The sequence below is a fragment of the Anser cygnoides genome, chromosome 8 (genome assembly GCF_040182565.1).
Source record: "Anser cygnoides isolate HZ-2024a breed goose chromosome 8, Taihu_goose_T2T_genome, whole genome shotgun sequence".
Classification (NCBI taxonomy): Eukaryota; Metazoa; Chordata; class Aves; order Anseriformes; family Anatidae; genus Anser; species Anser cygnoides.
In genome coordinates this window covers 29,685,801-29,706,565 of record NC_089880.1, presented here as the reverse complement: position 1 = coordinate 29,706,565, position 20,765 = coordinate 29,685,801, and the positions used below count along the sequence as shown (strand labels likewise).

Sequence of the window (20,765 nt, the reverse complement as noted above, 5' to 3'; positions counted from 1 at the left end):
GTTTCTGATTTAGTCCGATGAATGTGCAGCACGTGCCAGGACTACCCTAATAGTTAATGGATGTACCTTGAAGGAGTTCTATAAAGGTCATCATTACAGCATAATTGATATATAATAAATGAATATGAGAAGCGAGTAAGAGGTCAGACTTCATGGGCTTGGTGAGAAATGCCCAGAAAAAGAATATGAAAGCAGTATCAGAGTATAAGAAAGCATGACAATGACTAACCTCTCCTGGTGAACAAGTGTTTACATAGCTAAAAGTTTTATTAAACTACTAAGGCCAAAATGAAAGACCCTCACTCCCAAGTGGGTTATTGCATTTCTTCTTCTTTCTCATTTTGGCTCCTAGAAAATCACATTTCGGAGAATGATGCCATGGTTTTGAAAACTCTAATACAATTTGCTGAACATCAGTAGCTTTTTCTGCAACAGCTTCAACAGGCATACAACACTTCCATGATTATGAAGATCTGAGGGGGAACCCAATTTTTCTTTTTTTTTGGTTACACATGGAATTCTTCTTCTGTGCTTGCCCCGTGTTTGAAGAGATGCAAAGAGAGGGGAAAAATATTGCTAAAGGAGTTATTCAATAAAATAAAAAAGTGCATGTGTGTACTCACACAGAAACAAAGAAAACATGCAGAGTTAAGTTTGTTATAAGAATCTCCTTTATTTTAGAGGAGAAAATGTAATGATTGTATGATTTTAATGTTTATGTAAAGATAATGAACAGGTAGAATAACTGAACAAAGCCATTAAACAAGACTACACTCTCCAGACACAATTTAACTTAATTAATGCTTACATAGGACTCTTGCTCATGTCTGAAGACAATTCTGCCTTCATAAAAATCAAAATAAATGTTCAGAGTTTTAAAGAGTAGGTCTGTAGCTCAGGGGTGAAACAGAAGTAGCTTTTGGACGAGTCATCCCCAACTTAGAACCAAACTCTTCTTCTGCTAGGAGTCAAATGGACGACTCTTCCACCTTGGAGACAAAAGGGTCCTGAAAGAAAACGCCCTGCAGTGATCAGCCACATTTAACACAGCAGCAAATGTGGTGAGAGTGGGGAAGTTAAAATGAATGTGCAAGTAGGATAGAAAGAGAGAGTGGGCTTGAGGCTTATCTAAATTTGTTGAGTTTTAGGAAGGGAAATGTCTTCTGTCACATTCCGTCTCTTGCCTGCAAGATAATTTTGCAATTTCCAAACTTTTACCAGCTAGAAAGAAAACATTCTACTTCACACATGGTGGTAGGATACCTTATACTAATGAGATGATGTTGTATGCCAGATGAGAGATCTCTCCGGGCTTTCTCATATCTGTGGTTGTAACCACTACCAAAATTTAACAACAACAAAAAAAAAGTAAAAGGAAGTTTGTAAAAGGAATAGTTTAGGCAGCTATTGGCAAATCTGCACACGAGGAAAATTTCCTGCATTTTTCAGGGTTCTCCTGAATTATTCCTGATCCAGGTGATGTTTTGTAGCAATTATTTTAAGATCCAGATACCTTCAAAGACTCCTTAACCAACAGCACGTTCTGGACTCACCACCAAGCTCCTGAGACTCACATGCACGCAGTCCAAAGAAGTCTCTCCCAAAATGCAGAGAGGTCCCCAAGGAGGGGCACAGAAAGTGTCCCAGCACCGAGGTGCAGGGAGAAGGGGGACAGAGTGCAAGGATTTCCCATGTTCTCCCAGTATGCTGGTGCACACATGGCCCAGGTCTCAGCTCCTGCCACGGATCCTGGCTGAGGAGGTCTGAATCCAGCCTGTCACTCTTGCTTACCCTGCTGCAGGGAGCTGCACCCACCAGACACTGATCCCGTGAGATGTGCTGTGGGAGCCCACCTTCTGCCTCCCCCCCAGAAGCCAACTTCTGGCTGCTGAGAAGTCCTCCAGCGAAGAGTGAGGCACAAAGAAAGTGGGAGCAGAGGCTGCAGGGACTCCCAGAAGATGTTCTCTTGGGGAAAGGGGGGCAGGGACCCTAAACTGGTGGTTTTAAAATTGGAAGAAGAGGTGGAGCGAGTCTTGGAGTATGCAGGAGGACACAGGAAAGAAATCTGGTGAACTGTGGCTATGGATCCTTAGGTCAGTGTAATCAGCAAAAGATCGTGCAGTGAGCCAGGAATGAAATCATGGCTTGAACATGGATTTTGTGCCACCAATAAAGCCCAGCGGGGAGCAGTCATTTAAAGGGTGGGCTTAGCCTGGGTTTTTCATAGTTAGGAGCACACACAGTCATTCTAGCCAGGGAGCTGAAGGGAAATGATTTATGAGGACAGAGCTAAATGCTTATTGCTGGGTTAAACAACAAGTAAGGGCAGACATAACAGTCTACAAATACCCATGGGAGTAAATGTCAAGGAGTTTGAGGAATTATCTTGAAAAGTAAGATAAATTTCCTAAGGCTGAGGTGCACTGGCTTGTGATACACTTGCCCAAACATCTGGAGTTTTGTTGGTTGTGATTAGCCTGAGCACAGCAAGAGCAAATAAAAGGCAAAGAACAATTCTGCACTGCTGGACAGGTGAAAGGGTTTATTCAAATCTGCCCCACATTCAGGTCGGTTCCACTTCTCCATCACAGCAGAAGGTATCTGCAATGGTAAGCAAGGTATAGGGGTTCAAGACAGCATTCTGGAGATGTGCTGCAACTCCCTTTCCCATCATGATTTTTGTGTCAGCAGCAATTACGAACCTTACTTTATCAAGAAAGTTTCAGGTTGATTGTAGAAATGAAAAAGTCACATAGGTGCTATTGAAAACGAGTAAGCACATACGATCACTCATAGCTAGAAAGACTATCCACCATAGCAGTTTCACTACAATCAACATCAAATTTATGCTACACAGAGGATGTGTTAAAATTATACCCTATTTCATGGCCACTTAAGCCCCTGAGATAGCTCTTAAGTGGACATGAACTTAACTCTGTGCTGAGCACCTGTGTGAGGGGTGAGAACCAGCCCAAGGTTGTGTTTCCAGGAGAAACCCTGGGGGATGCGCCTGATGCCCCTGCTGGGGCAAAACTGCTGGGGGGGCTAATTGAGAAGGAAACCAAGGGGAAGGGAAGGAATGCAAGGTGAAAAATAAACTGGCTGAAAAAAAAAAAAAAAGACCTTTGAACTTTAGTTCACAGCATGGCATTGCAACTGGGGTAGGGTCAGGAACTGGAGGTTACAACTAGCAAGGTGGAGATGGAAAATGGGATTGCCTCTGAATTCTTCAGATTGTGAAATTGTCGCCTAGCTCAAGGAAATAAATACAGGCAAAGGGGAGAAAACAGCTCCTACGTATGCAGTCCTGAATTGAGGTTAAGGGGGAGGAGAAAGGAAAACTAAAACAAAGCAAACGCACAGCCACAGGATACAAATGTAACCCTAAGATACCCTGTATCTCCCTCTTTTCTGGAAGATGCCTCTTTCCCAGCCACTGCAGATCGATTTGTGTGCAGAGAGCGGGCAGTTTCCTTACTTCTTCCTGCCCTGACTGGGGCTCTGGCTCACTAATGTGGGTGTTGCTTACCTCTGGGCTGTCAGGAACGCAATTCACATTTAGCCCCAACTCCTGAAAAACAATCCCAGTGCTGGATGCTCAGTGACAAGAAAGAAGAGACAAACTGTTCCTTGGCCCCTGCGTGTATGAAGAAGGTAAATTCCTTGTGAACACCCAAAAAGCTCTATCAGACGTACTATTTTTCAGAAAAAAAATCCTCTTTTTTTTTCAGAGGAGCCACACGATTGATTCCTGTGGCAAGGGGGGCCTGAGCAAAACCCAGGGAAGCTGGGGAGGAATTTCTTTTGGCTGAGCATCATGAGGTGGTTCAGTTGATGGCTACGTGGTTTCAGTGCATGCACAGGACAAAAGGCATTGCTGACTTGCAATCTGTCTCCCTTCCTAAGGCTAGGAAAGCGCTGACCATCCTAGAGGAAAGTTCACTTAGAGTCATAACAACATTTCAAAGCGTTTTTCCAAAAGAGCATTCGAGTACAAAGAACCAAAATCAAGGAAAACCAAACCAAAGCCAAGGAACCCACCTCCAGCTCCCTACCATTTCTGTCAAAGGTTTACGAGAGGCAGGAAAAAAATTATTGAGGAAGAAGAGCCTTGTAATTAAATCCTTAACCTGAGATTCAGGTTCTTCTTCTCACCATAGCTTAATGCCCATAAAGCATTCACAACAGGAGGTGCCTTATATGTGTGCAAACACGACGTTGCTTAAAGGTACACGATAGACTCCAAAGGTTTGTAGTCCTGTAGGCACACTGTCAGGAGGCTACAGAGGGAACAGCTGACTGACTGTGCAGTGGCATTGTTCCCGTGATAAATATATGTAAGAAAATTCAGTCAGTGTCATGGCATGCAAACTTGTGCCAGGGAGAGATTTTGAGTCTATTGTGTCCACCTCCGTGTTGAAGATGGAAAGCGTGTTCTCCCTTCCAGACTTGTATGGGGCTTTTTTTTCCCCAAGCTTTTCAGAAGAGCAGGAAGCTAAACCTTTACCTGAACAGAGCCCCACAGATCATAAACTTTGACTCTCCCAAAGATGCATTTTCCCTCTTACAGTAAGCTCCAATGAGCAAAACACCTTCTGCTTTTTCCTTTGGTTTCATTAGTTTTGTGGTGTGTCACAACACATCGCACTAATTCCCAAGGTAGGAAACAAAAAGAAGAAAAGAATCTGTTCTGTGAATCTTTACTTTTGTCTGGAATCCTTTTCTGGATGTTTATGGCATCCCATAAAGCTGCTGAAACATGCCTGCTGTATTTTTAATTGTCATTTTAAATGCCAAAACCCAGAAGTCTTGCTTATATTGTATGTGAACAGTGTCTGCTTATGTTCAAACCCTCAGGCGCTTTAAATAACTCTACTGTACACAGAGAACGTTGTTCATTTTGTTTTTACAATTTCTGCCTGTGTAGAAGGAGCTATAATGTCCTGAGAACATAAATGTATGTTCATAACCAAGGAGCGAGATCACAGCTGGAATCTACCTGAGCCTTGGATCATATTTCAGCAGTGGCAAGAAGCTAAAGAGCAGCTTATTTCTCTGTTTAATTTACAAGAGCTACAACTGGAACAGCACATACTAGACTCACTGATGTAACGCACAGGTGAGTGTGTGTTACAGGTCCACCTCTGTGCCCGATCCCTCGGGAATATCAGGCTGTTTCAGCCAGACTTCAGAGCCGTTACTGCTATAGCCCAAGAGGAACCTGGTCTTAACCCTGGCGGGTTAGTAAAGGTGGCAGCTGCCATAACAGACTTCTGGGCAGCCTACAAATTTGGGGCATTAAATGGGGGTCTTTTGATTGATTCCAGCGTGTTTCATATCAAGTGCCCATTGTTTTGTCTTAAAGAGTAAACCATTACAGAGAATTCATGAGCAAATTTGCTTTTTTCTTTCAAGGATTAAACAGGAGCAGATCATAATTTCCTTTAAATACATCTATTATTCATCAGGATTCAATAAGTTTTATTATGGGCTGAGAAACAGCATATATATCTTTATACTCAGTTCCAATCTGCTCCCTACTCGTGTTCTGCAACATACATTTTATGTTTAGAAGTGATTGGCCATGAATGTCACAGGATAATACGTGTTCCCTGAGTAAAGACACAGACAAGGATCTGGCCAATGTTCATTTTTCACGCTAATTTGTTGTAAATAATTTCACATGCAATTTCTCTACTTCCTTTCTGTAGGAAAGGAAGCCTTCCTACCTAACCTTCTCTGCAAGTAGGTTAGCATAGTGTGGCTTGCAGAAAGCTGACATGTAGTATTTATGAGCGGAGAGGAAGTAAATTAATTTCAGTGTTTGATTCAACATTGGAGAAAAGCTTTTTGCAGTATTCATTTACCCACAGAAATAAGAGAAGGTAGTCTCTCCTCTAGTCCAGCCGTGTTACTAGGGTAGGAAAATTCCGGAGTTAGGACTACAGACAAAGGGTTAAAGAAAGAGAAGCTTCCTTTCCCAGCGTGCATCCCATATAGCTCTCCTGTAATAGCCACCATTATTTGTAACATGTGCAGTAGGGGAATATAGGTGGAGAAATGAAGCCATACATGTAAGGTAAACACCCTTTTTTTTAAGCATCCACCATTTTTGTAATGATATGTACAAGGGTCATTTGGGGATTTCCTTCCCTTGAAGTCTGGGTTTCCTGAGAGGAAGGAGAGCTGAAATACAGGAACAAGCGGCTGCACACCATGTCCAGCAGGGTAGGAGACCTTCCTTATTGACACAGGTTTAGGAACCACATCTGAATCTCCAAACTTCCTGATGTTCTCCCTTTGAAAGGAGGGATGATGGGGAAGGAGATGGGTGGGGAAGGTGAAGAGGTGGTTCTGTCCTTTTAAAGGCCTTTCAGGCCCAGCAAAACGGCTCCCATACTCTTAAACCTACCATAAAAAGTAGGTTGCAATACAAGTGGGAAATACAAGGAAATGTTTCAGCTAATAAAATGTGCTGGACTGGCACCAAACTTCTGCTTAAAAAGCTGTTTGTAATAAACAATGATTACTTACAGTGTCATTGCAAGATCATTAGAGGACTCAGAGATCGAAGGGTACCTGGTTCTTCTGGCTGAGACCTGGAAAACACAGTGTCACATATCAGCAAACACCAACAGCAAACAACGTGTTTTTTACGAGGCCTGTTAGAACAGGAGGAAATACTCAAAACCAGACTGCTGGGCCATCCTGTGACCTAATCCAGGCCAGAGAGAAGAAAATCTGCCCTGTTCACCAGTCCACCGCTGATATAAGAGAAAAAATTAAATTCACTCAGCATCATCAGGTTGTCTGGGTTGTGTTGCAGATTGCTTTTAGGCCTCTGAAAGGGTTAATGGGACCCCAGAGATAATAAATACATTATGCAGCCGTGTAGGTGCTAAGAAGATGAATATAGGTTGATTTTTACAAACTTAACCTATGCAGAGTGAGTCATAATTTGCACCTTGCGTCATTCAATAAGTGGGTCTTTAGAAAATCAGCCGGCTGTGAATGGGCTGCCAGCTCCCAAGCACCAAGGGCCCGGCTCTCCTGCCCACAGGCCGCCCGTCGGAGGGAGCAGAAATGCTATTCTCCATCTTACGACGTGACGGCAACAATGGGAGCCAAACAAACAATGACATGTTTGTGGGTTTGCTGCATCTATCTTAAAAGGTCAAAAGGTTTTGGCTGAAACAAATGCGTTTATATCATGAACGATTCATTCTTAATCATAAATGTGCATTATTCTCATCGTAACTGCTGTGTGCCTTGTAACATTGTTTCCTGATTCAATTATGCCTCACAGCATCTTTTTAATTAATACCTTCATTAGGAAAACCTTGAAGGTTTAGATAAATAAGATTTGCTTTTTTTGCATTTCAACCGTAAGCTTCAGCATGAAGGAAATCTCTCTATTTTGTAGTCACCCGAGGAAAAAAGAGCAAGTAGAGGAGGTCTGCATGCTCACAAGGATCTCTGCACTGAGGAGACAGAATAATCATCTTTTGTTGAATACGAAAATAATGAAAAACAAAGTAAACAACACCCTTTTGTTCTGCGTAAGAAAGGCAGGGCTTTAATAGTCTTTAAACGAGATAGAAAATTTCCATCCAAATGGAACCATGGAGTAGGTAGACACATTACAACGTTTTGGAGCTCAGTGATTAAATTTAATACTGTGCCAAACAGTGATTAGCTGATGAAGGGCATTCGTAAATGGGATAGAAACAAGGGAAGTGTTGCTCCAGTATAACATCGGGCCTCCAGTACAGCTTGGTGTTCAGCTTTTTACTTTAATAACAGGGTCAGATGAAAAAAAAAAGTTTAATTTGATTTATTTCCCTAAGGAAACTCAGTGGAATTGTAAACACAGGCTGACTGGTACATATTACTAAAACTTCAGCTTCAGGGTCAGACCCAAGAAAAGGGCTTAGGTACCTACTGAAGCGCAGCAATTTACCCTTTTCTTCAGCATTTTTCCAGCTCGCTAACTCAATCCCCCTGCTCAGAGTACTGGTTCCTACGAATCCCATTACTAGACACTGAACTCTCCCAACACACTGTGCAGGCAAAGTAGCATCCTAATTAAAGCTTCTGAATCCCAGCCTCAGAGCTGGGGGGCTGTGTCCTTTACGGATCTTTCCCTTAGTGCATTACAATCCTCTGCTGAGCCCAGCGCGACATATTGTCCTTAACACTGTAGATACGTGGCTAATGATCCTGGAGAATAGGAGCATAAATCCTTTTTAACTTAGCTCTGTTCTCTCCTAAGCCTGTCCAACCCAGCAAGCATGCGGTGCGCGAAGTCAGCAGCTATACATGAGCCCTGTGCACACAGAAAGATCAGGTCTGTTTCAGCAAACAGTCTCTGGTTTGGCAGAAGAGGACAAGCAAGATCGTCCCCCAGGTCCATAAAATGAGAAATGGCTCCCTGACGTCTGAGAAGTGACCTCTGAAGGAAATAAAAATTTCACTTCCATTTCTGCTAAATGCACTGCTCCAGCCCACACCAGTGTCTGAAGTATCGGTACCTGAAGTCTCAAATACACCAAAAATACAACCAGAATTATTTCGGACCAGATTCTGTTCCTTGCTACATTAGTACAAGTCTGCTGGTTTTTCATGGACTTTCTCCAATGATATTCTGATGTAAGCAAGACCAGAATCTTATTTTGGTGAGAATTCACAGCGTTATGCTACTGCTCAGCATCGGTGTGGGCCACGGATTCTGGTGCAATCTCATCTATGTGGAAGAGAATTCAGAGTTAAGAATTACTGTAATAGCAATAGATTGTTAAAAATGGTAACTTGTACATAATGTCTCAGGAACCACGCTTCAAATTTTAAACCCATTAATTAATTAGCAATAATTAATCACTATGCATGTTATGTGGGCTAAGTTAGCTGCAGCTATCATTACAAAAGATAAAAAAGTCTAGCAAAAACTCTCGCGGAGTCTCTATTTAGCACTTGAAATGAATGGTTGTGTAAGGCTCCTATCAGTATCCCCCATCGCAGGCAACTTCCCTGCCTGCCAGAGAGCCTGGGAGCTTTTCTCGTCAGCGGGAGAAGTGAGTGATTTGCACCTTAGAAAAGTTTCAGGCTTATTTTTACGTATGATTTGTGTCCCAGGTGGTGGTACGAGGTAAATCCTAGAGGCTTTCTCCGCAACGATCGCATGCCAAGAAGTGGAGCAGCTTACTGGAACAGCAGCAGCTTCTGATGTCTTTGAAAGGACAGTTTTAACTAGAAAGGCACAATATTTTATTGTACGTGAAGCTAAGCTAGACCATTTTGGCAAAGAGTCTGTCTGCCTACCAAGGGTGGGGTAGGTATTTACCATCTATCTAATGACTTCCTACTGCAAGTGGGTCAGGTAATCCAAATAACTAGCCAAAACTGCCTTTGGTCGAGTCTGGCAGAAGTCTCGCCTGTAAGTAAATACGTCCCCCTGCTACGGCGTGCACAACCTCCGTCATGTGATGTCTCAGCCGTTTCCTGGTACTGCCCCTCCAACAAACACTTCACTTTATCTCCCTCCGATTGTAACATCGGCAGTTTCACCACCGAGGCTGCTGCTGCTGCTGCACTTTCTAGTGTCAATGGCCCGCTGTGAACTGGAAAAATACCTACTGAAAAAAAACAGTCGAGCTCTTGAGTGACACCAAAGGCTCCTCCTTTCTCTGCTTTATTGTAGCACGCCAGGCAATCATGCGGTTTGTCAGCTCTGCTTGTCCTGCTCCAAACCGAATGCCTCCGAAACCAGCCTGCACAAATTGTCCGGTTTTAAACCAAAACTGCAGCAAAAGATCCGCTTGCTGCATGTGATCGGTGTGCTGCATGGCTTTCCCTCATCCTCAGCCTGGATGCCTGATGTCCAAACGCGTGGGCTGTGTTTGTTCTGGCACTTGGAGTGGGGTAAAACGCAGCGTGTGTGTGTGGTGGGGTGGTAAATCCCAAACTCGGCAAGGGTTCAGAGGGGCTGCCTTGCACAATGGCAAGAAATAATTCATTTCTGGTTGAAATGCTAAAAAAAGTAAGCAACTTGGATGGTAAGAAATGACTACTAGCTCCTACCCAGCTCCCACACTCACGGATGGAGCAGGCAGACCAGTCCAGAGGCAAATCTCACCTCTGCACCGAGCAGAGGCACCAGCCTGCAACAGCCCCGGGGAGAGCTGCTGGGAAAGGACGTATGGTTCTTGAAAAGATCCTACAAGTATTCAGAACACAGCTGTTTGCCAAAAACGGAACAGTAGGTCTTTGTTAACCATAAACATTTTGGGCGATGTTGTTCAAAAATTTTGCCCCGGTTCACTAAATTGTCTAGGTCTGAAAGCGTGTGAAAATTTTGACAAGCTTTGCAGTAACAACTCCTGCTAAGCAAGTCCAAATTATTCCAGCAGACTACAGCTGAACAACAAAAAGAGAGGTCCTGAGGAGCGAGGAGATCCTCCATATACGAATCAGCATGACCAAGAGATGCTACCATGTTTCAGAACTCAGTCCTTCACTGGAAAGCAAGTCAGAAGAACAAGAAGATGCTCACAGACTCCAGTGGGCTCTGGATTAAACTGATGCCTTCCAGGGAACAGCTTAATAAATCCTGGCAGTTTAGAGCTGCCCCCTTTAAACTAAATTTCTGAAAATGAACAGGTTACTTCATAGATTAACCATGTTAACTTATAAAAGTTTTTGCTGTTCTCCTTGCAAAACAAGCACGCTCCTGTAAAGGATGAGTGAATGCCAATATTATTGCTAAATGTATTTGAAAATTAATACTGCAACTGCGTGTCATTTAAAATACCCTGTTTTGATCTTCACAAGGTTACCCCATTTGCTTTGCCTCATAAAATAAACCACAAACACAATACTGAATGAGTCAGAACACAAAGCTGACTCCAAGGGAAGGGATAAATACCTCCAGAGGCCAGCAGACGGGAGGCACGGAGCAAAGTTAAAGGCGCAGCAGTGCGTGGTAACAGGTGAATGAAGAGGGGCTGGGGTGAGCAGAGAACACTTTTCTGTAAAAACTCCTTTTTTCAAGCTCCTGCATCTCCCGACAAGGCAAAGGAGTCTTGCAGGGTCTGGAGCACTTGATGGAGGGAGCAGCGGCTGAACTGGAAGCCGTGAGCTACCAGATGCAAACTCGAAGGGGGAAGGTGGCCCACAGGCTCCGACAGCTTTTGGAAAGAGTTTCCAACAGGTTCATACAAGAAGCCCTTTCAAAAACGCTCCATAAAATGCACCTGAAGAAAGACCGTTAGGAGGAGGTTCGGCTTCGTTCTGCTCTCTTCTGTTTAGCTCAGGTGTTTTTTCACACACAGAAACACATGCACAGACTTAGCACACCACACAATGCCTCGCTAAAGTCATCAAACAGTGGTTATAACTTCATCCAAGATCAACAAGGTCTTTTTTCCACAAGCAATCCTTTGTGTTTGGGAAGCCTTTGCCCTGAATTTTATTGTCTCCCCATCAAGCAGCAGGTGCTCTGCACTCAAACTTGAGCTATTTAAGGGCAACCTGCATAACAGCTTCTCAAGCTGGCATGTAATCCTAAATAGTAGTTAGGGACTGGAATGGGTAAGTTTTATCCAGACAAACAGAAACACTCCCAACAGGAAAAGAAAGGGGGGGGGGGGGAAGGAAAATGATACCTTTCTTGGTTTCCATTTAGTTTTCTCTACGTTGGCATAATAACTCTCAAAGAAGAGAGTGAGGCTCCCAAAAACAGACACCGTGGTAATCTGACATTATACGGTGGTTGTTCTTAAAACTTTCCAGTTTTGTTTTGGCCAACAACAGTATTTGCTGATTGTATATGTTATATTCTCTCCACTTTCATAGATGGCCATATACTGTTAATACTAAAAGCGTATTATTTAGGGCAATTTGACTTCTACTTTTTTTCCCTGAAGAAAGCACTTTGGGGTAGGAAAATAAAATGAAAAACCTCCCTGTGCTAGATGCCAGATGTGTCATTTTTCACTGTAAAGCCACACCAGAATTTTATAAGTCATGCAACTGCTTATTTGTGTGCCATTCCTGTATCATATTTTTAAAGTCTGTCTCTAGGATCAGTACACTGTATGGCACAAAATGTGGTGTTTCTCAATACAAGAGCATTGTATGTATGCTGTTTTTTGCCCAGATGGGCAGAACCACGCTCCCAGTTTATTTTGTCACCCAGGAAAGGCTTCTGGATTTCTACAAATTCATAAAAACCAGAAGAGACTGCTCCTGTTCTTCACTACTGAAGGTCTTGAAAAAGACTTTAGCCAGACTCAGAGGATGTGGGAAAGGTGTCAGTGCCTCAAAGCCCATTTGGATGAGGAAACAGAGAGGAAATGCACTCTGAGAGAACAAAAGGGACACAAACGCTGTCAGAGGGACCCTGTCCCAATTCCCACTGAGGGAGGGGAAAGCACTGACCTCACCTCCCTGATCCTTCTGCCTAAAAACCCTTTCAAAACTGGAGAATCTAAGTAACCCTGACTCAGGCATCTACAGCAGAACATCAACCAAAGACAAAAAAAATCCCTTGGAGTTTTGTATATGCCTCCAGTAACAGGCACTGGACTGCAAGGAAGAATGCAGTGCTTTTCCTTGTCTGCGGAAGGGTGAGCAATAGCCTCCCATCGCAGCGCCACCACAGCACCCCCACCCACAGAGGCAGAGGGCACAGGGTGGCGTGTAGTACAGAAAGCAAGTCTAGTCCCAAGGGGTTTGTTAGCTTGGGATCGCCTACACAAGTAGCGTTGTTGGAAAGAAGTCTTCTAGTCAACAAATGCGTGGAAGCCCTCACGATCTCCTCGATGTATAAAGTCATACTCACTCACTGAGATGCTGTGATGTTACTCAAGAGTGAAATACATCCCTGCATAAGTGCTAAATTTCCAGGCAATGATGGAATTGTATTCTTCAGGAGACCGTGACTTTACTGTAAGTGCCATCGTTTCTGCTACTGCCACGTTTCAGTCAGCATAAGAACAAAACTCTTACCTCTTGTGCACTCTCTTTTCCCCCTGTGCCAATATAGAAGTACTGGCACTGAGCTGCTATTATATTAAATCATAACTATTGATATTTATGGAGTTTGTGAATACATGAGACATGCTCGTAGGCACTGCCAGCTGTGAAACAAGAAAGGCTGTGTCATCGGGAGCACGTCAAACCCAGGACTGGACAACCACAGAATGGCAGCTAGGCCACGGCATCACGGATCCGCAGGCAGATGGACAGTGTCTTCCCACGTACAACGGGACATTTACAAGTCTACACAGATCTCTGCACGTGGACTGTCTCTGAATGCACCAGGAAAGGCATCTCTGGTGCACAAGCAGCTGGTGGCAGAGGAGGTGGCAGCTCGTGTCGCTCGGCGCCTGGCCAGGCCTGCCAGACAGGCCAGGGGTCAGCAGGTGCAGAGCCGTGCTCTTTGAAGCCTTCCTCGGTATCAGTTGTGCAACAGGTTATCGGCGTGGGTTGCTTCCGTATACGGTCACGACCCGTAAGAGTGGAAAAACTTGTTTTGTAGTAGTAGAGGGTTTTTCCTGAACTGAATAATATTTAACGAAAGCCTGAAGTTGCTGGAGCTGCTCTGGATTAACATTAGCAGAGGTGAGATCTGTAACCTTCTTTCATCTACCGCAATCCAGAAAATCAGTGCCTGTTCGTTTTTGTATTCACTCTGTGTTTACACCAGAAACTCAGAACTGGTTTTCTGGATCCCTCGATCCTCCAGACAGAGAAATTTGACAATTTCTCAAACCACAGGAAACTTAAAAATAGCACTTGTTCCAGCACACTTACACACTGTTGTTCTTGAGATCTGGGTTAGAAAATACTTAAGCCTCTAAACGAGAGAGGCCTGAAGAGAAGTGTCTCTGTTACTAAATTCTTTATTTAAACAATTAACTCTGTGAGTAGAAGAGCTACAGAAGCCAGATTTGTTACTGATCTTGTTCCTCGAGACTTAATTCCTGCATGGATTCCCCAGTGTCTAAGAAGTGTTTCACGTCTACTGCAATCATCCCCCGTGGAGAGAGGAAGGCACAAGTGGGAGACACAAACTGGGCCACCGCACTGTATTTGACTTCTTATTTTCACACAACACAGAGGACTTTATTTTCAACACCTCTGCTCTTCTAATTTGATTGAAACTGAAGAACAAGTTGGCAAGTTACTGGAAGAGAAGTTCAGATGTTTCTTTAGCAAACCATGCTGCATAATTCTCTCTGCCCCTCGCGCTTTATGGTGGGGCTAACAATATTGCTTCCCCAGGAAGAGAGGACTCTGATAGACTACCGTGAAGTCAATTCACAGCTCCAGATTTGGACTCGGATGGATGCTACCACGGAGTGCTCCTCCCTAGTAAATACGCCTGCCAAAGTGTTTTATTAGCCCACACAGCAACTGCAGCTGTCTCTTTTCTCCCTACCTGAGCACACTTGCATTTAAGGATCTTCCTTGCCAGCAAAATTAGAGACATTACATGTTCCAGCAGTGAGGGTTTGGAGCATCTAATAAAACAAAGAAAGAAAAGCAATAGATGTGTCACCTTAATCCACTGTAGGGACCTATACTTATTTAATATGCATTTGCCCATTTTAAGCAGTCTCTCAGTATTATACACTTCTCTTCTTGTCCCTTTTACACTTCATCAGCAGTATTTCAACAACTAAAGGGGATAATTTTCACTGCAAAGAACAGTATTTTCAATTATAGTTTGATTCTGAAAGAGCCTACAGCATTCGAACTGAGTAATTCTTCATAATTCTTTTTAAGTACAGACTATTAAGGAAGGTCTGTAAGTGTCAGGCCACAATCTACAGCAAGTGAAGAGGTAGTGATGTTTCATTTCCACTGTAGGTGGATCAGTACGTGCTTGGGAGTAGATCTGCTATCTTTTGGGAATGTTTCCAGTTAACTCCATTCTAACCACATTTGCTTTGCTTGGTTCTGCTTCAGGAACTGAAACTAGCCTGGCTCCAGCATTAAATAACTGAGCAGGAAATAGCAGAAGGTTTACCATATACAGGCTGGGCAGGGGCGGAGCGATGCACTGAACTAAAAATACAGCGAAGATTGGGTTTGGGAGATTCAGATTGGTTCCATTCTAATTAGGAAACACTCAAGCTCCCAGTACTGGTGATTAAGTTATTTTCATTGAAAACACATTCACGTATTCAAATATCACCATGCTTCAGAAAGGGAAGTATTGAGACATCAAAGCATAATGCCCCCAGATGAGGACCCATGCAAAAGCACATTCTGCACTTTGTCAATTTATCTCCAATCCCTTCTACAGCCAGGGTGTCTCCCCCTGCCCCATGCCATGCACAAGTAAGGGGGTTAGGTGACATTTTTAGCTGAGCCTCAGAAAATTCAGCAATAATGCTAACCTGATAGGAAGTTTAATCATGGGAAGGGATAGTATTTATTTTGAAATTGGGGAAAATATAAGAATAGCCTCAAACACTCAGATAGAAAGTGGCAAGCAAAATATAATGCTGCAAATAAAATTAAAAAATTAAAATTTGAAGAGTTTGGCATGGGAGTAGTTGCAAACCAAGTCCCAAGTCATTAGCAGGAGAGAATTAAATACCAAATTATTCTTATAGTCAAGACTTCAAATCCTTCAAACTACTGTCCAATCAATTAACTTGATATAAAGAATGAGCAAAAGATTTTTGTGTGTGTGTGCCCATAGCTATGGCCGATATACACTAAAGTAGCATCAGCACAACCAGTGAATCGAAGGCAAAGCAAGCAGAAATGAAATCCAGTTCCAGACTTGGGTAGCAAATTTTGGGTCTAGGTTTGACCCTATGTTATTCTTTGAACAATAAATACGTTACTGTCTCCCAGTCACATTCTGGAAGAAGGAATCCTACCCCAGATCTTAACTGGACTGCAAAAATAAAATCTAGACAGCTCATTTATTGATACTGTGCAATATCCAAACAAGTAATTTTATTGCTATTAAGCAAAATATAACAGCTGGAAAAATAAACCTCAAGCTGTCATTGAGAGTTCAGCTGCAGAGAAAGTGAAATGGTTGAAACAAACAGCAAGAACGCTTCACAAGGAACGCCAAGAATGGGGTGAGCCCCAGTTGCTCTGATTCCTGGCAGATCGATGTGGCTGTTTGCTTTGGTGGTTGCAGAGATAGGAAGTCGTGTGGGAAAATGCCCCCGTGGAAGTAAAGCTGCATGGTATCTAACCTGTTAGGAAAGAAAACTATGGGAAAAAGTATTTTTGGGGAAGAACAAGGCACGCAAGCCTGCTCCACTATGCTTGCTAACTTCAGAGGAAAACAGGAGCAGAGACGTTAATATTAACACAGGGGTCTCCCCAGCCTGGAAAAAAATAAAAATAAAAAGGCAAAGAAAAGAGTGCCTGTCCAAGAAAGTTACTCCTATCATTATAAGCCTTTCCAGTTCTATTTAAAGACAGCAAAGGAGCCAACAGGAGAAGCTGTGTTTTGCAGCTCCACATAAACACCCGCAGATAAGGGTGGTACCAGGTGTCAGCTAGCCCTGCAAAGTCACTGAAATGTCAAGGATTGTTTTTCCTCTACTCCCTTTCTCTTTCCTCTGACTGGGAACTGCCAATGTTTATTTAAAAGATATCCCTTGTATTTGGCAAGAATGCCAGCGGGGCAGACGTTAATGGATTATTATTTGGAGCTGGAAGCCTGCCAAGGTGATAAGGATAGCCTGCCTACCCAAAGGCCCAAAGCCGTGCCATTAGCAGTGGGAGTCAGAAATGAAATCGTCCTGCCAGATGCTTTGTTATACCGACTGCAGCAGAGACTTTAAAACCGAGCTGCCTCCAATTTCTATTTGATCTGACCTATAAGAATAATTAAATAAGCGAGGAGACAGACACGGGCTGCAATGGGGGACTAACCCAGCTGTAAGCCCCCGGTCTGATTCTTCTCTTCTGCAGAGGCGTGAAGAATTCGCTCAAACCACCGTGAAGCCGCTGCGAATATTTCTGTTCACTTCTCTGCCCTTGAACTAGAGCTCAGCCTGGAAGCCCTGAACCCAACAGCTAAAAGCAGAGCAAGTGAGAGACCTCACTGTACAGCCTCAACAGCAAAATGACAACAAACCTGTGCCTCATCTCCAGCTCTGCCCTGAACAGGAGGAGCGTGTCTCCTTCTAGCTGTTCCCCCAGCAAAATGGTTAATGCCAGCACCCCCCGAGAAGGCAAGCCTGAAGGAATGTGATATTTTGTGTCTGAGATATATTTAGATTAACATTGTTTACTATTAATCTTCTCTGCAAAGCTCTTTCTTTCCCAACAGACGAAAAACCGACCAGTATCGCTCCACCCTTGTTATCATGTTTGGAGGACGACCTTTTCCGTGGCCCATCAGGCAGCCTGCACTGTAATTAAGGTGCTTATAATACAATTTAGTAAAGGCAGGAGCTGGGGCACAGTAGCATTTACTGCTGTGATTGAAAGCCTTAAAGGTTATGTGGAATTTACCAAGTAGTAATTTTATCTGTTTGGAGCTGGCAAAAAAAAGAAACTTTGTGCTCATTTGAGAAGCTGGTCTGCCACTAATGAAGTCGAAGTAAATAGGGCAGCTTTCCTGCTTCTCATGAATGCCTGCAATGAAGTGTTACCCCAGACAGGTGTTTGCTCCTAAAAGAAAACACACATAAAGATCTACTTACTTTTTTTTTCCCTCTGGGGTTCTTTTTTCTCACCTTAAATATGCCTAAACCAACCCCACAGGTTCACACACGGCTGCCCCAGGGAGGGCACACAGCCCACCTTTGCTGGTGACCTCTCCTGGCTCTGCTGTGGACCCCAGGAAAGCGAGGTTCAGACCGTGGCAGCACCCCATGCAGACCACTCAGTCACATTCTTACCGGGGGTGATGGCAAAGGAAATTAAGCACCAAAATAAAAATAAGTTTCTGTACTCTCTTCTGACATTTCACTGTGCCTCTGTGCTCATGAGGTTTTTAAGCAGGTTTGTTCTCGGAAACAGGATTCCACGAGCAGCACAAAATTCAGACATCTGGAGTTGTAGAGCCATCCTCAGTACCAGGGCAGTCATAAGGAAAGTGTCAAGTATACAAGTCAAGAGAGAATTAATCTAACAGCAAACCTGGGGTCTGGAAGTTGGTCTGACTTTTCTGTCTGCTTTTCGTAATGTGCTAGTATTGCAGACATTTGAGACTTGCTCTGTAACTAAGGCAGCACAGCACAGCTGATTCTGAACAACTCTGCCCTCTCCCTACGAACTATCTGAAAGAAAAATAAAAAAGGGGAAAAAAAAACACAACAACAATTTTTTTCATCTGATATTCCTGTGCAGTTTCTACACGGGAAGTTATACTTCCACGTGTGGTTGCACAGACTAGTCTTTCTGATGGAGGTATCAAGAATTAAACAAGACTGAAGTTAACCTACCTTCTGAAAGTTATTTACATTTTAAGATCAATGCCTGATCTGTAATACATAATTTAACAAGCTCTGGATTTATCTTACTCCATAGTCCTCGAGGAGCATCTTCACAACAGGAAGCTGATAATTGCTGAAACTCTACCAGATTGTCAAGGGTGAAAGTTATTAAATCCTTGGACATAACTCTATATTAGCATCAACTCCTGTGGTTATTATTTAATATGGAGGATGTTTGGTGTCTGAGTACCTTAAGAAGGGTAAGTAAGCCATGCATGCAGCACATGGGGTCTCCAGTCCGTGATGGCACAGGCAAAACAGTCTGCAGAGGAACAAAGCGCTGCTACAAAGAAGGATAAACTCAGTCCTGCAAGCCCCATGCATTATTGTTTCTTTACCATTCACTAGGAAACAAAGATTGTGTTTCTCAGCAGCAGTTTTGCCATTACAAACAGCAATCTGATTCCATGGTATCACAGCTTATTCCTAGCACTAGGAGTGGGTGCACCAAGGAAGGACAGATGGAGGCTGTGCCACAATCAACATTCACTAGGGTGTCTGTCCTCACCCACTCATCTGCCTTCTCATTCCTCTCTGGCTGCGCTGGGACTGCTCCGACCCCACCCCTTAAGCTGTTTCTTCCATGCTGTCTCCTCAGTTGTTTTTCAAGAGCTTTCTTGCTGCCCACATGTGTCTCCTCCTCCTCTTGGATGCTGTGTTTTCTACAGAAGCAACAGATTGCTGTGATGTTGTCCTTTTGATCTAATGAGAAACACTCCTACAACAATGATGTGCATGTGTTTCTTTCCATATTATTTAGCAGCGGGGCTTGGAGGCACACATCCCTCCCAGGGTCCTACTTTTTCTGTAGGGCCTATCCTTATTGCCACTGGTCTCTCGGCTTACTAACCTTTCTGCCCCCCAGCCCCAAAGCTGCATCCTTTCCTTTTGCTCTCACCGCGCATCCATCAGGGCCCCCATGCTTTACCTGCCCTCCTGCTGCTATTCTTCCCTGAGGTAAAACCTTTTACACACAGCAAGTGTCAAAACGACCTCCATCTCTCTACGTCAGATCTCATGTGCAGTGCTCACTGAGTTCCTCTTCATCGTGTATTTGTCCACAGCTTGAGCAGACACGGGGCTTTCTGAAGTCAGCCACAAAAGGCTAGGTGACTTCACGAGGGGCAGAATGGGCTCCAGGGTCACTGCCACAACGTCGTGCAACACTCGTCCCTTTTCCCTGCTATCGCACCTCCCATAATAGCTCATCAACAGGATAAGCAGCCTTACATGGATATTCTTTTTCTCACCATCATCTTATACCTGAAGCATAGACTCAAGGATGGATTTAAAACTGCCAATGGTCATTCCTTGTATTGATACAGCCAATTCTAAGATCTCAAAAACCTGTATTCTTACTCAAATAAACTTACCCTTTCAAATCCTCCAGGGGAAATGAGAAATGATTGTACTTATCCTACTACAGACAGCGAGGTAGTTACACATCTGCCAAAAAAACAAACCTTGGCATTGGTGGTAAGAGAACCTAGCTCCCAAAATTATTTTCTAAATCACTCGAAGCATCAGCTAACAAATGATCTGACTCTTTGTGCCGTGGTTACTCTCAGGGCAGAAAGCAGCACTGCTTAGCACAAAAGCTAACTCTCACTGATCAGAGCAGGTACCAAAGTGCATTTTCTTAGCAATCAAGGTTGCTTCTATCAAATGGAATTTATCACAATGGACAACATCAATTCTTTGCCTCTCATTCCCTCCAACAATGTAAGATACCTTGGGATCATCAATTTCTTTTTAGAAAACACTCCTTTAAACGTCTCACCTTCTTTGTCAGCACTTTGCTGGATCGCTTATTTCTCTATAAATTCTTGCCTTTCCAAGTCTCCTGTCCCCCCCACGACAGCACTGGTGGGCCTTTTCTACCTCTGGCAGCGGCACCCTGGGACCACGCACAACTCACTACAATTCCCAGGACCACAGTTTGAGCCCCATAAAACAGCTCCTTCGCTTCTGGAGGCTTGAAAGACGGCATGCCAAGTGCAGGCTCAGCTCCCCCATGCAGACACCCGACGAGGGCCTGTCACAAACTAGTAAGGGACCTGTCAGCAAGGTGCTGAGCTCCCTGGAAGGAGAAGCAGGTCCGGTCCCGTGTGGGAGATGCTTCACTCACAAAGGCTGGCTGCTCGTGCTCCTCTGCCCCACGGCTCCACCACCGAGACCCCAGCGCCAACGTACGTTGTATGTCGTGTGTACGGGGGAGCCCCATGGAAGCTGGGGCCTCCTGGTGCTACTGCGGCCTTCCACCACCGCAAAGCAGGCCGA

At 43.9% G+C, this 20,765-nt stretch overlaps 1 protein-coding gene and 1 long non-coding RNA gene across 12 annotated transcripts in view; one reads left to right on the top strand and one right to left on the bottom strand.

The window, feature by feature from the left end:
• Positions 1 to 20,765, bottom strand: part of FGGY (FGGY carbohydrate kinase domain containing) — a 280,468-nt gene that overhangs the window by 221,370 nt on the left and 38,333 nt on the right. For all 11 annotated transcript variants that reach the window (XR_010833329.1, XR_010833328.1, XR_010833325.1 and 8 more), the window contains exon 4: positions 6,535 to 6,599. The gene's annotated coding sequence lies outside the window, so the exon portion shown is untranslated. The remainder of the gene's footprint in view (positions 1 to 6,534; positions 6,600 to 20,765) is intronic.
• On the top strand, positions 5,812 to 11,452 carry LOC125182583 (uncharacterized). Its single transcript, XR_007162610.2, has 3 exons — positions 5,812 to 6,079; positions 9,133 to 9,328; positions 10,407 to 11,452. It is a non-coding gene; the product is annotated as an uncharacterized lncRNA (long non-coding RNA).